At 54.5% G+C, this 7,500-nt stretch overlaps 3 non-coding genes across 3 annotated transcripts in view; all 3 read left to right on the top strand.

Annotated features, from left to right (window-relative positions):
* Positions 1-3,425: 3,425 nt before the first annotated feature.
* LOC126443608 (small subunit ribosomal RNA) lies at positions 3,426-5,334 on the top strand. The gene has a single exon (XR_007582044.1). It is a non-coding gene; the product is annotated as a small subunit ribosomal RNA (ribosomal RNA).
* Positions 5,335-5,687: 353 nt separating this feature from the next.
* On the top strand, positions 5,688-5,842 carry LOC126443622 (5.8S ribosomal RNA). Its single transcript, XR_007582055.1, has one exon. It is a non-coding gene; the product is annotated as a 5.8S ribosomal RNA (ribosomal RNA).
* Positions 5,843-6,030: 188 nt separating this feature from the next.
* LOC126443613 (large subunit ribosomal RNA) overlaps positions 6,031-7,500 on the top strand; it is a 4,222-nt gene continuing 2,752 nt past the window's right edge. Inside the window, exon 1 of the ribosomal RNA XR_007582049.1 lies at positions 6,031-7,500. This exon is cut by the window's right edge and continues 2,752 nt beyond it. This is a non-coding gene — a ribosomal RNA (large subunit ribosomal RNA).

A 7,500-nucleotide genomic window follows, 5' to 3' on the forward strand; every position in this document is an offset into this window, starting at 1 on the left:
ACGTTGTGCCTTAACCTAACCTACGTTGTGCCTTAACCTAACCTACGTTGTGCCTTAACCTAACCTACGTTGTGCCTTAACCTAACCTACGTTGTGCCTTAACCTAACCTACGTTGTGCCTTAACCTAACCTACGTTGTGCCTTAACCTAACCTACGTTGTGCCTTAACCTAACCTACGTTGTGCCTTAACCTAACCTACGTTGTGCCTTAACCTAACCTACGTTGTGCCTTAACCTAACCTACGTTGTGCCTTAACCTAACCTACGTTGTGCCTTAACCTAACCTACGTTGTGCCTTAACCTAACCTACGTTGTGCCTTAACCTAACCTACGTTGTGCCTTAACCTAACCTACGTTGTGCCTTAACCTAACCTACGTTGTGCCTTAACCTAACCTACGTTGTGCCTTAACCTAACCTACGTTGTGCCTTAACCTAACCTACGTTGTGCCTTAACCTAACCTACGTTGTGCCTTAACCTAACCTACGTTGTGCCTTAACCTAACCTACGTTGTGCCTTAACCTAACCTACGTTGTGCCTTAACCTAACCTACGTTGTGCCTTAACCTAACCTACGTTGTGCCTTAACCTAACCTACGTTGTGCCTTAACCTAACCTACGTTGTGCCTTAACCTAACCTATGTTGTGCCTTAACCTAACCTATGTTGTGCCTTAACCTAACCTATGTTGTGCCTTAACCTAACCTATGTTGTGCCTTAACCTAACCTATGTTGTGCCTTAACCTAACCTATGTTGTGCCTTAACCTAACCTATGTTGTGCCTTAACCTAACCTACGTTGTGCCTTAACCTAACCCATATTGTACCTTAACCTAACCCATATTGTACCTTAACCTAACCCATATTGTACCTTAACCTAACCCATATTGTACCTTAACCTAACCCATATTGTACCTTAACGTAACCTAATTTGTGCCTTAACGTAACCTAATTTGTGCCTTAACGTAACCTAATTTGTGCCTTAACGTAACCTAATTTGTGCCTTAACGTAACCTAATTTGTGCCTTAACGTAACCTAATTTGTGCCTTAACGTAACCTAATTTGTGCCTTAACGTAACCTAATTTGTGCCTTAACGTAACCTAATTTGTGCCTTAACGTAACCTAATTTGTGCCTTAACGTAACCTAATTTGTGCCTTAACGTAACCTAATTTGTGCCTTAACGTAACCTAATTTGTGCCTTAACGTAACCTAATTTGTGCCTTAACGTAACCTAATTTGTGCCTTAACGTAACCTAATTTGTGCCTTAACGTAACCTAATTTGTGCCTTAACGTAACCTAATTTGTGCCTTAACGTAACCTAATTTGTGCCTTAACGTAACCTAATTTGTGCCTTAACGTAACCTAATTTGTGCCTTAACGTAACCTAATTTGTGCCTTAACGTAACCTAATTTGTGCCTTAACGTAACCTAATTTGTGCCTTAACGTAACCTAATTTGTGCCTTAACGTAACCCATGTTGTGCCTTAACGTAACCCATGTTGTGCCTTAACGTAACCCAATTTGTGCCTTAACGTAACCCATGTTGTGCCTTAACCTAACCTATATTGTGCCTCAACCTAACCTATATTGCGCCTTAACCTGACGCACGTTGTCGCTGAACCTGCTCTGTAATTGTTATGCAACTCGTTAAATTAGTGTAGTGTTGCCTAACCGCAACCCTCGCAATATAGTTCGCTATTCGCACTGCCCGGTCCCCTGTGTATCGCGTCATGTTAAACACCTTGCAGGTGTTGCTGACTTTCCACATGCTCCTGCTATACACTGTAATGTGGATAGCAGCAGGACGTACATGCCCCCCCCCCTTCCCCCCTGCCTTCGCAAGCTGGTCGTTGAGAAGTTTGCATGTTCAATGCCCTTCGCATGCCGACGTACTCAGCCTACGTTGTGGTACGGCCTGTCACCTGTCCGCCGATGTACGCAAAACCCACAAACTGTACTGCACATTGGTCCGTATGTACTGAATGATACATCGTGGCACATGTGTGACCGTACGACGACTGCGCCTAGCAACGGCAGACCATACAGTCCAAATATTGTGCACGCAGCTACGTGTCGTCTCCCTATAAGAGCTGGATTGCAGTGTGGTACGCCATTCAGACGTGTGGGAGGAACGGACGCCCTGGATGGCGATCAGCATGAGCAGTCTGTTGATGTAGTGGAGCGTGTATTCGGACGTAGTCGTCTCTTCTCACACACCGTGATAGCATGTTGCACCGCGTTCCACATCTGCGACATCCTGCAGAGGCCGGCTGACAGTCGTTCGCGCAATGGACACCGCATACGTACGGGGGCTACCTTCCACGTGTTCTCGAGGCGTGCACATGTTGTTGCGTCTATGTGGGCAGACGTAGTGTGTTGTGACACCTGACACAGGCATGCAATACTCGTTGCAAATGGCGATGGACGTCTACGTTTGCTGGTGACGTTACGCAAATGAACAACAGGTAACCCGTTGTGGTGCGGTTGTTCTCGCTAGAGGTGAATCAGTGTTGGCGACGATCGGTCGAGCTATTAACCGGTTGTTTCAGGGATACCCACCATGCCCACGAACGTGAAAGGGGACCCACCATGCCCACGAACGCGAAAGGGGATCTGGGTGTGAGGCGATACGCGGCGGTGGCTGGGTGGGACCGTCCCCGGCCGGTGAGGGGGGGCCGCCCGGCGTGCTGGCAGCGCGGTGCGTGGGCGCACGCGCTACAGCCGGCTGGTGGGGGCGGCCAGTGGCAGGCGCGCCGGCCGACGGACGCGGCAGGCGGCGCAGCTGCGCGCCGGCGCCCCCTGCTCGCGGCGCCTTGCGGCCAAAGTAGGTCCTCGCGGGCCCGGTGCGAAGCGCGGTGGCCATCTGCAGTGTGCTGGTCCGATTGAGGACTGTGTGCGCTGAGGATGCGCCGCCGCCCGGCGCTCGGCGCCGCGACGCCGTCTGCTGCTCGGTCGCCCCAGCGGTTCTCGCAGGTGGTTTGTATCGCAGCTGTGCGGACGTGTTGGCGCGTGCGCTGTGCTGGGAGAGTTCGCTTCGGCACCCAAGTGGGGCTTTTGTCCTTCTGTGGCGCTGGCGTTGGAGCTGCCGGTCACCGTAGGTGGCGCGTGTTGTCTCCCGCCGGCAATGCCACGACAGCACGCTCCCGGGCCTCTGTCGGCAGCGGCAAGCTCAGTTGGGAGCACGGGTGGTCGCACCTAAAGCGTCTACTCGCCTAACTCCGGGCGATTGCGCCTCTCTCGAACCCGACCAAGTACTTAGGACGGCGCTGCGCGCCGCCGGGACCTGAGAGGGTTTCGAGGTGTGTTGTGCAGGGGAGCTCAGCCTCCTCCTGTTTGCAGAATAATTGAGCGGACGCTTGCGTGTTCGCGCGGGCCCCCGGGACACACTCCCGGGCGGCCGGCTGCTCAGCTCTAGTTGACGCAGCTCCCTGGTTGATCCTGCCAGTAGTCATATGCTTGTCTCAAAGATTAAGCCATGCATGTCTCAGTACAAGCCGCATTAAGGTGAAACCGCGAATGGCTCATTAAATCAGTTATGGTTCCTTAGATCGTACCCACGTTACTTGGATAACTGTGGTAATTCTAGAGCTAATACATGCAAACAGAGTCCCGACCAGAGATGGAAGGGACGCTTTTATTAGATCAAAACCAATCGGTCGGCTCGTCCGGTCCGTTTGCCTTGGTGACTCTGAATAACTTTGGGCTGATCGCACGGTCCTCGTACCGGCGACGCATCTTTCAAATGTCTGCCTTATCAACTGTCGATGGTAGGTTCTGCGCCTACCATGGTTGTAACGGGTAACGGGGAATCAGGGTTCGATTCCGGAGAGGGAGCCTGAGAAACGGCTACCACATCCAAGGAAGGCAGCAGGCGCGCAAATTACCCACTCCCGGCACGGGGAGGTAGTGACGAAAAATAACGATACGGGACTCATCCGAGGCCCCGTAATCGGAATGAGTACACTTTAAATCCTTTAACGAGTATCTATTGGAGGGCAAGTCTGGTGCCAGCAGCCGCGGTAATTCCAGCTCCAATAGCGTATATTAAAGTTGTTGCGGTTAAAAAGCTCGTAGTTGGATTTGTGTCCCACGCTGTTGGTTCACCGCCCGTCGGTGTTTAACTGGCATGTATCGTGGGACGTCCTGCCGGTGGGGCGAGCCGAAGGCGTGCGACCGCCTCGTGCGTGCTCGTGCGTCCCGAGGCGGACCCCGTTGAAATCCTACCAGGGTGCTCTTTATTGAGTGTCTCGGTGGGCCGGCACGTTTACTTTGAACAAATTAGAGTGCTTAAAGCAGGCAAGCCCGCCTGAATACTGTGTGCATGGAATAATGGAATAGGACCTCGGTTCTATTTTGTTGGTTTTCGGAACCCGAGGTAATGATTAATAGGGACAGGCGGGGGCATTCGTATTGCGACGTTAGAGGTGAAATTCTTGGATCGTCGCAAGACGAACAGAAGCGAAAGCATTTGCCAAGTATGTTTTCATTAATCAAGAACGAAAGTTAGAGGTTCGAAGGCGATCAGATACCGCCCTAGTTCTAACCATAAACGATGCCAGCCAGCGATCCGCCGCAGTTCCTCCGATGACTCGGCGGGCAGCCTCCGGGAAACCAAAGCTTTTGGGTTCCGGGGGAAGTATGGTTGCAAAGCTGAAACTTAAAGGAATTGACGGAAGGGCACCACCAGGAGTGGAGCCTGCGGCTTAATTTGACTCAACACGGGAAACCTCACCAGGCCCGGACACCGGAAGGATTGACAGATTGATAGCTCTTTCTTGATTCGGTGGGTGGTGGTGCATGGCCGTTCTTAGTTGGTGGAGCGATTTGTCTGGTTAATTCCGATAACGAACGAGACTCTAGCCTGCTAACTAGTCGCGTGACATCCTTCGTGCTGTCAGCGATTACTTTTCTTCTTAGAGGGACAGGCGGCTTCTAGCCGCACGAGATTGAGCAATAACAGGTCTGTGATGCCCTTAGATGTTCTGGGCCGCACGCGCGCTACACTGAAGGAATCAGCGTGTCTTCCTAGGCCGAAAGGTCGGGGTAACCCGCTGAACCTCCTTCGTGCTAGGGATTGGGGCTTGCAATTGTTCCCCATGAACGAGGAATTCCCAGTAAGCGCGAGTCATAAGCTCGCGTTGATTACGTCCCTGCCCTTTGTACACACCGCCCGTCGCTACTACCGATTGAATGATTTAGTGAGGTCTTCGGACTGGTACGCGGCATTGACTCTGTCGTTGCCGATGCTACCGGAAAGATGACCAAACTTGATCATTTAGAGGAAGTAAAAGTCGTAACAAGGTTTCCGTAGGTGAACCTGCGGAAGGATCATTACCGACTAGACTGCATGTCTTTCGATGTGCGTGTCGTGTCGCGCAACACGCAGCTACCTGTACGGCTCGCAGTAGCCGTGCGCCGCGTGCGGAACCACGCGTTCGTCTCAAAACTAACGGCAATGTTGTGTGGTACGAGCGCTGAAGCGCTGGAGCGGCTGGCCTGCGGCACCTGGCGCCTGGCGCCGGTTTTGAATGACTTTCGCCCGACTGCCTGTCCGCTCCGGTGTGGAGCCGTACGACGCCCATCGGCCGTGAGGCCGTTGGACACTGAACGCTGGAACAGGGCCGCCACACGCCTCAGTCCCGCCTATGCAACTGTCTCGAAAGAGATGGTGGAAACTATGAAAAGATCACCCAGGACGGTGGATCACTCGGCTCGTGGGTCGATGAAGAACGCAGCAAATTGCGCGTCGACATGTGAACTGCAGGACACATGAACATCGACGTTTCGAACGCACATTGCGGTCCATGGATTCCGTTCCCGGGCCACGTCTGGCTGAGGGTCGGCTACGTATACTGAAGCGCGCGGCGTTTGCCCCGCTTCGCAGACCTGGGAGTGTCGTGGCCGCCTGTGGGGCCGGCCGCGTCTCCTTAAACGTGCGATGCGCGCCCGTCGCCTGGCGGTTCGCATACCGGTACTTACTCGGTAGCGTGCACAGCCGGCTGGCGGTGTGGCGTGCGACACCTCGTACAACGACCTCAGAGCAGGCGAGACTACCCGCTGAATTTAAGCATATTACTAAGCGGAGGAAAAGAAACTAACAAGGATTCCCCCAGTAGCGGCGAGCGAACAGGGAAGAGTCCAGCACCGAACCCCGCAGGCTGCCGCCTGTCGTGGCATGTGGTGTTTGGGAGGGTCCACTACCCCGACGCCTCGCGCCGAGCCCAAGTCCAACTTGAATGAGGCCACGGCCCGTAGAGGGTGCCAGGCCCGTAGCGGCCGGTGCGAGCGTCGGCGGGACCTCTCCTTCGAGTCGGGTTGCTTGAGAGTGCAGCTCCAAGTGGGTGGTAAACTCCATCTGAGACTAAATATGACCACGAGACCGATAGCGAACAAGTACCGTGAGGGAAAGTTGAAAAGAACTTTGAAGAGAGAGTTCAAAAGTACGTGAAACCGTTCTGGGGTAAACGTGAGAAGTCCGAAAGGTCGAACGGGTGAGATTCACGCCCATCCGGCCACTGGCCTCCGCCCTCGGCAGATGGGGCCGGCCGCCCGCGCGGAGCAATTCGCGGCGGGGTCGTGTCCGGTTGCCTTTCCACTCGCCGCGGGGCGGGGCCGTTCCGGTGTGCGGTGGGCCGCACTTCTCCCCTAGTAGGACGTCGCGACCCGCTGGGTGCCGGCCTACGGCCCGGGTGCGCAGCCTGTCCTTCCGCGGGCCTCGGTTCGCGTCTGTTGGGCAGAGCCCCGGTGTCCTGGCTGGCTGCCCGGCGGTATATCTGGAGGAGTCGATTCGCCCCTTTGGGCGCTCGGGCTCCCGGCAAGCGCGCGCGGTTCTTCCCGGATGACGGACCTACCTGGCCCGGCCCCGGACCCGCGCCGCTGTTGGCTCGGGATGCTCTCGGGCGGAATAATCGCTCCCGTCAGCGGCGCTTCAGCTTTGGACAATTTCACGACCCGTCTTGAAACACGGACCAAGGAGTCTAACATGTGCGCGAGTCATTGGGCTGTACGAAACCTAAAGGCGTAATGAAAGTGAAGGTCTCGCCTTGCGCGGGCCGAGGGAGGATGGGGCTTCCCCGCCCTTCACGGGGCGGCGGCCTCCGCACTCCCGGGGCGTCTCGTCCTCATTGCGAGGTGAGGCGCACCTAGAGCGTACACGTTGGGACCCGAAAGATGGTGAACTATGCCTGGCCAGGACGAAGTCAGGGGAAACCCTGATGGAGGTCCGTAGCGATTCTGACGTGCAAATCGATCGTCGGAGCTGGGTATAGGGGCGAAAGACTAATCGAACCATCTAGTAGCTGGTTCCCTCCGAAGTTTCCCTCAGGATAGCTGGTGCTCGTACGAGTCTCATCCGGTAAAGCGAATGATTAGAGGCCTTGGGGCCGAAACGACCTCAACCTATTCTCAAACTTTAAATGGGTGAGATCTCCGGCTTGCTTGATATGCTGAAGCCGCGAGCAAACGACTCGGATCGGAGTGCCAAGTGGGCCACTTTTGGTA

Source organism: Schistocerca serialis, unplaced genomic scaffold (assembly GCF_023864345.2).
Source record: "Schistocerca serialis cubense isolate TAMUIC-IGC-003099 unplaced genomic scaffold, iqSchSeri2.2 HiC_scaffold_162, whole genome shotgun sequence".
NCBI classification, from domain to species: domain Eukaryota; kingdom Metazoa; phylum Arthropoda; class Insecta; order Orthoptera; family Acrididae; genus Schistocerca; species Schistocerca serialis.